The following is an 8,266-nucleotide window of genomic DNA, read 5'->3' on the forward strand; positions in this document are numbered from 1 at the left end:
GGTCTTTGATCTTCGTTAGTATGTGCTTCAAGTCCTTTTCACTTTCAGCAAGCAAGGTTGTGTCATCTGCATAACGCAGGTTGTTACTGAGTCTTTCTCCAATCCTGATGCCCTGTTCTTCTTCATATAGTCCAGCTTCTCGTATTACTTGCTAGCATACAGATTAAATAGGTATGGTAAAAGGATACAACCCTGACACACACTCTTCCTGACTTTAAACCAATCAGTATCCCCTTGTTCTGTCCGAACAACTGCCTCTTGATCTATGTAAAGGTTCCTCATGAGCACAGTTAAGTGTTCTGGAATTCCGATTCTTCGCAGTGTTATCCATAATCTGTTATGATCCACACAGTCGAATGCCTTTGCATAGTCAATAAAACACAGGTAAACATCCTTCTGGTATTCTCTGCTTTCAGCCAGGATCCATCCGACATCAGCAATGATACCCTGGTTCCACGTCCTCTTCTGAAACCGGCCTGGATTTCTGGCAGTTCCCTGTAGATATACTACTGCAGCCGTTTTTGAATGATCTTCAGCAAAATTTTGCTTGCGTGTGATATTAATGATATTGTTCTATAATTTCCACATTCGGTTGGTTGGATCACCTTTCTTGGGAATAGGTATAAATATGGATCTCTTCCAGTCAGTTGGCCAGGAAGCTGTCTTCCACATTTCTTGGCATAGACAAGTGAGCACCTCCAGCACTGCATCTGTTTGTTGAAACATCTCAACTGATATTCCATCAATTCCTGGAGCCTTGTTTTTCGCCAGTGCCTTCAGAGCAGCTTGGACTTCTTCCTTCAGTACCATCGGTTCCTGATCATATGCCACCTCTTGAAATGGTTGAATATCGACTAATTCTTTTTGGTATAATGACTCTGTGTATTCCTTCCATCTTCTTTCGATGCTTCCTGCGTCATTTAATATTTTCCCCATAGAATCCTTCACTATTGCAACTCGAGGCCTGAATTTTTTCTTCAGTTCTTTCATCTTGAGAAACACTGAGCGTGTTCTTCCCTTTTGGTTTTCCATCTCTAGCTCTTTGCACATGTCGTTATAATATTTTTACTTTGTCTTCTCGATACACCCTTTGAAATCTTCTGTTCAGTTCTTTTACTTCATCAACTCTTCCTTTTGCTTCAGCTGCTCGATGTTCAAGAGCAAGTTTCAGAGTCTCTTCTGACATCCAACTTGGTCTTTTCTTTCTTTCCTGTCTTTTCAATAACCTCTTGCCTTCTTCATGTATGATGTCCTTGATGTCATTCCACAACTTGTCTGGCCTTTGCTCACTAGTGCTCAATGCGTCAAATCTATTCTTCAGATGGTCTCTAAGTTCAGGTGGGATATACTCAAGGTCTAATTTTGGCTCTTGTGTACTTGCTCTGATTTCCTTCAGTTTCAGCTTGAACTTGCATATGAGCAATTGACAGTCTGTTCCACACATATTTTGGGGGGACACAATTCAATCCATAACACTGGGAGAGACAAGAAAGCATCTTCCCCTAGAGCCTTGGGAGAGAACACAGCTCTGTGGACACCCTGAATTTGGACTACTAGCTCCCAGAACTGGTAGACAATAAATTTCTGTTCTTATAAGCCACCCATTTTGTGATATTTTGATCTGGCCATCCTAGGAAACTAATACATAATCCAAATGCCCCTTGACAGGAGACTGGTTTTCTTAGTTATCTAGTGCTGTTATACGAGAAATACCACAAGTAAATACCTTTAACAAACAGAAATTTATTTTCTCACAGTTTAGGAAGGGAAAAGTCTGAATTCAGGGTGCCAGCTCTAGGGGAAGGCTTTCTCTCTCTGTCAGCTCTGGAGGAAGGTCCTTGTCTCTTTGAGCTTCTGTTCTTGTGATCCTCATGTGGCTTGGTCCCTCTTCCCCCATCTCTGCTTCCCTTGCTTGCTTGTTTAATCTCTTTTATATTTGAAAAGAGATTGATTTAAGACACACCCTGCATTACTCCTGCCTTGTTACTGTAACAAACAAAACCACAGATATAGGGGTTAGGATTTACAACACATATTTTGGTGGGGGGACACAATTCAATCCATAACACTGGCTAAATAAATTATGGTTGAGCCCTTCAGTGAAGTACTACGCAACTGTAAAAATGACCGTGGAAGCTCTCTACCTATGAAAAGGGAGCCAACGTGTCCTGTGACATGAAGTCAACGATGAATGCAAAACTATCTCTTTCATAAAGAGAAGTAAAATACGAATATACGTTTACCCTTGTTTATATTTTCAGGAAAAAAAGCTGACATTTGAACAAGAAATTGAAATTATGATGGGGTGGCAGGCGGGAACTGTGTAAATAGAGGACACACCTAATCACTTTCAAGTTATAAAAAGAACAGATTATTTGGAAGATAGACCAGAAAAAGGAGATGTAAGAAAGAGCCTTTTCTGGGAATATCTTTTTGCATTTTCTAATTTTGAATCATGAGAATTTACTACCTATTCAAAAATGTAAATGTCTTGGAAGAAGTACAGCCGGAGAGCTCCTTAGAAGCAAGAATGGCAAGACTTTGTCTCACCTACTTCGGACATGTTATCCGGGGGGACCAGTCCCTGGAGAAGGACATCATGCTTAGTAAAGTCAGCGAAAAAGAGAAAATCCTCAATGAGACGGACTGACACAATGGCTATAACGATGTCCTGAAACATACTAAGCATTGTGAGGTTGGTGCAGGGCCTAGCAGTGTTTCGTCCTGTTGTACATATGAGTCAGAACCGGCTAGATGGCACCTAATAACAACAACAACAACATTAAAAAATGTAACTACTAAGACAGGAACCATTCCCAAAGCCAAGTCTTCAGACAGGGGTTGGACTGGACTATGGGACAGAAAACGAAACTGGTGAGGAGTGAGCTTCTTGGGTCAAGTAGACACATGAGACCATGTGGGCAGCTCCTGTCTGGAGAGATGAGAGGGCAGAGGGGGTCAGAAGCTGGCCGAATGGACATGAAAATAGAGAGTGGGGAGAAGGAGTGTGCTGTCTCGTTAGGGGGAGAGCAACTAGGAGTATATAGCAAAGTGTATATAAATTTTTGTATGAGAGACTGACTTGATTTGTAAACTTCCACTTAAAGCACAATGAAAAAAAAACTTAAGTGCTTAAGGCATATGTTTGAAGACGCATTCAGATTTTTCTAGAAGAATATACACTGTTGGTGGCAGTTGCTTCTGGGCAGTGAAGCTGGGGGTAGTGGAGGTAAAGGACTTGTGTTTGCCATTTCATACCTTCTAGCCCATTGGAACTTTTGCCAGGCACACGCATAACTTCTCAGTTAAAAACAACTAATTATGATTATTTATGTTGACACGTTTGAATACGTAGAAAAAGGTGTTCACATGGGTTCCTCTGGAGTGGGGTTGCTGGGGCCAGCGCTGCAGACACGAGCTTTCCTTTCATTCCTTATGAGAGTCTGTGATTTTTTTAGGACAGCAAGCTGTAAAAAATAGAAGAATTGAGTTAAGGAGGCTCCCTTCATTCCCCAACCCATAAAGGCACACGGGGTGACTTTGGAGGGGGGCTTATAAAAATGAGGTCCCTGGGAGGCCCAAACGGTTTGCAAGTGATTACTAATGGTTGGCGGCTTGAACTCACCCGGTGGTGTTGTGGAACAAAGGCCTGGCGGTCTGCTCCTGTAAAGGTTACAGCCAGTGGAGCGGTTCTAGTCGGCAACACACGGGGTTGCCAGGAGTTGGAGTCAACTCGATGGCAACAGGCTTGGCTTTGGTTTTACAACAATGAGATTTTAAAACATGTAGGGCCCAGGAGACCTGAGCTTGAAGAAAGAAGCATCTTAAGCTTGTGGTGCTGTTGGAAAAAAAAAAACCTCAACGTTATGTCCCGTGAGGCAGAAGTGAGGAATTGAAGAGATTAGCTCTGGTTTTGTCCTTTTCTGGTTCGTGAGCATCTCCCTGCACCAACGGGCCCAGTGGGGCGAGGCCTGCCTGCCAGAATGGCGTGAAGATGACTGGAGGTTTTATCTTCACCGTTTCTTTGACTTTCCAATGGACACAGAGGTGCAGTGGGAAAAGCCTGGAAAGCGCAGTCAGGACCTGAGACCTCGTGGAGCCCCACCTCCCCTTGCCCCAGCCTGGCAAAGGCCCTCACCTTCCAGGAGTGTGAGCAGGAGCCAAACAAGGGGTCTCAGCCAGCCCAGCTCAATCTGAAATACTGTGACTCCAACTGGAAAAGAGAAAAAAAAGTAACAAGGGGTCGGTCGGTTGTAATGATGATGATGGTGACTAATATTTACTGAGCCAGGCTCATTCAGTCCCAGCAAAAAGCTGGAGTTCAGGATTCAGGTCAGAATTAGGGCCAGCAGAGGGTGGGTAGGTGGGGGGTGAAGTCACCTCACCCCCAGGGTACAAGAAGGAGTCAGTTCCAGAGGGCTGGCTGGCTGAGAGGTGCTGGGAGGGGTCAGTTCATTATCTCATTCCATCTTACTACCTTAAGTGGAAGACATCTTAACCAAAACCAAACCCATCACCATTGAGCTGATTCCAGCTTACAGAGACTCTAAAAGACAGGGTAGAACTGCCCCATACTGTTTCCAAGGAACACCTGGTAGAATTGAACTGTCAGCCTTTTGATTAGCAACCAAGCTCTTAACCACTACGCTACCAGGGTTGCCAGAGACATCTTAGAGATGGGGAAATTGGAGTTCTGAGAAGGAAGTGAACTGACTAGATCATTCGGCCACCGAGCCTGGCCTTTGGTTTAGCTGATGGTGTCAAAAAATAAACTCAGGACACCACTAACAGATTGCTACGCAGGTCGTGGAGCCCTGGTGGCGCAGTGGTTAAGCGCCCGGCTGCTAACAGAAAGGTCAGCGGTTCGAACCCACCGGCCCCTCCATGGGAGAAAGATGTGGCAGTCTGCTGTCTTGAAGATTACAGCCTTGGAAACACTACGGGGCAGTTTCCACTCTGTTCTGTAGGGTGACTATGAGTGCAACCGACTCAACCGCAACGGGTTTGGGTTGGACTTTATGCAGGTTTCATAGACAATAGGAAATTGAGCAACACGTTGTTTCCCCAGTAAAAAAAATAGTGCTTTGCTTAATTGGGATTCTTAAAGTGCTTTCTGTACAAAGTGATCAGGAACTTTTGAACAAAATTTCAGATTGGTTGACATTTACATAACTTCGCTAAACAGCTACAGACAATCGCAACATAAGTAAGTCTTGGTTACAAGACTCCTAAAGTTTTGAAAACAGGATATTTTCATCAATCCTGAAAGCAGGATATGTTCATTAGTTTTGAAAACAAGATGTTTATTCATTTTAATTGTGTCTGAATTTTAAGCCACAGTTAATGAGTAATGAAACCAGCCTTCCTGGTTTCCGTGGGCCTAGTTACCCAGCTACCAAGGTTAGTTTACAGAATAGCAAAAATATTATTTATTTGCTACAGTGCAAAGATTTTTAATAGTATTTAACAAGATGACCTTTACTGTCGTGACTACTAGAATTCTTTATGTCTTCATGATGCAAAAAGTATAATTTTTGACAATGGGAACCCTTGGCCAACGAAGTCAACCTAATGACAAGTCTGGTTCTGTGAAAAATAAAGATTCACTTTACACGAATTAACTTAATGAGACATTCTGAAGGGTTTGTCGGCTATCATCTGAGGCTGCCTGCATCCCCCCCAAACCCCAGTCCCCCCACCTGCACCTGGGTACCTTTGGGGGATGGGCACCTAGGAGGAGGCCAGGATGTGCGTGATGCGGAAAATGCTGCGATTCCAGGTGTGACCACTAGGTGGCAGAGCAACTGCACCAGCCCTGCCCCCAGCAGTCCCAGAAAAACAGAAAATTACAGAATAAAAATTCCTTGGCCTGGAAGCGGAAAGTCAGTTGGAGATGCTGAGAGCCTTCTGGCAAATCCAAGATGTTTGACCTTTTGCTGTAAGCAAAGCTAAGGGGTATCCATGACAGGCAAAGGGCAAGAGAGAAGAGAAAAATTTCAAAAGCATAGGAAGGAAGGAGAAAGAGAAATGGATTCCCTCTCATGCCTTGCCTTTCAGCAACCACCCCTAGCCCAGCGACTCGCAGCGCAGCAACATCACCCTGAGTGTTTATTTTAAAATGCACAGACCTGGGCACAGCCCAGCCCAAAGGCAGGGGCCTGGGGAACTGCATTTTGGCCAGCACATCTGTGGTTTCTGCTACATGTGCAGGTTTGAAAACACCAACATGGCTGCAGCCTCATTTCACAGATCTGAAACCTGCAGCCCGGAGAAGGGAGGTCAGTGCTCAAGGTCGTGAACCTGCAGCCAGTCCCCCTCTCAGTCCAGGAGTCCCCTTGGGGATGGAGCTGGCACCAACAGAAGAATCAAGCTCGGTTCTTCCCAGATGAAACCTGGCCTCTGGGCTGCGCCCAGTTAGTCTGTCTCCTGAGGCTCTTTTTCTTTGGTTTGAGTCATTCTCTCCCCCATCTCTCTCTATTTGCTATTTAAAAATTTATGAGTTCCTGCCCCGGGAGGCAGGGTGAGGAAGGAACCCCAGCTTTGAAATCCAGGCCCAGAATCCTGACTCCAGCTTCCCAGCCAGGAACCCTCTGCAGAGTTCTGGAAGCTGCGATCCAGAGGCCCACCACACAGCTCACCTCCACACAGGACCTCTCCCGCCACCTCTCAGATGGCTTCCGGAACTGACTTCAACCCCCACTCACCTACCACCACTGGCCTTAATTCTGACTGGAATCTTCATCCCAGCCTTTTGCTAGGATTTTGTCCAGGAAGTGAGGATCCTGGCAGCGACCTGAGATAGGCTGGAGGCTGGAGGGCAGCTGCCCAGGGGCACTGGAGAGAGCTCAGGCTTGGTTGCCTGGTGAGGATCCCAACTCTGCTGTGTGACCTTGGATAAGCTGCCTGCTCTCTCTGAGCCTCAGTTTCCTTATCTGGGTGAATCAGTAGCACCTCTCTCCTGGACTGCTGTGAGGACTGCAGGAGAGGGTCCAGGCTGTGTGGCTGGATCAGCTGCCTGGGAGCACAGCCCAGGTGGGGCAGTGGGGTGGGAGCTGGCTGCCCCCCTCCCCACACTGACCTTAGCACCAAGTTGGGTCAGTGAGGCATGACTTTTCTCACTTCCCCAGACCACCCTGCTCAGCCCTGGGGCTCACGAGGGTTTCTAAGAGACGCCAGGAAATCGTGGCCATGGCTCCTACTAGTGGGAGCTTACAATCTAATAAAGGCAACCTGGAACCTCAAAATAGAAGCGTCCCAAAATAGTGCATTGGGAAGCTGGTCTCCCCATGCTGCCTGGTAGGAGGTGAGCATGGCGGAGGTGGGGAGAGCACTGGAGTGCATCCTGGACGGCCCTCCTCCCTGCTCTGACCCCCACACCAACTCCCTCCCTTTGGAAGCCTCAGGGCATGGACCCCCTATAGGAAACGCCCTGCCCTCCCCAGTTGTCAAGCTGAGCTTCAGTGAGATGGACAATTAATTGTCCAGGATGGGTTATCAGTTGGCATCAAATCGAATCCGACTCACGGTGACCCCAGGTGTTGCACGGTAGAACCACGCTCTTCAGGGTTTTCATCCCTGGGTGGCAAAAATGGTTAGCATTCGACTGCTAGCTGAAAAAGGAGCCCTCATGGTAAAATGGTTAAGCACTGGGCTGCTAACTGAAAGGTCAGTGGTTTAAACCCACCAGCTGCTCCTCTGCAAGAGAAAAGACCTGGCAATCTGCTCTCGAAAAGATTACAGCCTAGAAAACCCCACACGGCAATTCTACTTTGCTCTGCAGGGTTGTACACGATGACAACACTAGCTGAAAAGTTGGCTTTTCCAACCAACCTAGCAGTTCCATGGACAAAAGGCCTGGCAATCTGTTTCTGTAAAGATTACCACCAAGAATACCCTGTGGAGCAGTTCTACTCTGTAGTACATGGGTCACCATGAGTTGAATGGACTCCATGGCAGTGGGTTTGGTTTTCGACCTTTGGAAGGAGATCACCAGGCCTGTCTTCCAAGGCACCTCTGGGTGGGTTCGAACCACCAACCTTTTGGTTAGTAGCCCAGTGCTTAACTGTTTGCAGCACCCACAGACCCTATGGGTTAAGGTTAGACCAATGGTTTCTTGACTTAAAAGACCCCAGGGAGGTTCTGACAGTTTAAGATTTAAGAATGAGGTCAGCCGGCTGGCAAGGAGTTACCCAAGGTCCTGAGTTCTGGAACTCCACCTGCCTGTTGCACCCACACCCAGGAGCCCACGCTCAGATTAAACTTTAAC

This window comes from Elephas maximus, chromosome 7, assembly GCF_024166365.1.
Source record: "Elephas maximus indicus isolate mEleMax1 chromosome 7, mEleMax1 primary haplotype, whole genome shotgun sequence".
NCBI classification, from domain to species: Eukaryota; Metazoa; Chordata; class Mammalia; order Proboscidea; family Elephantidae; genus Elephas; species Elephas maximus.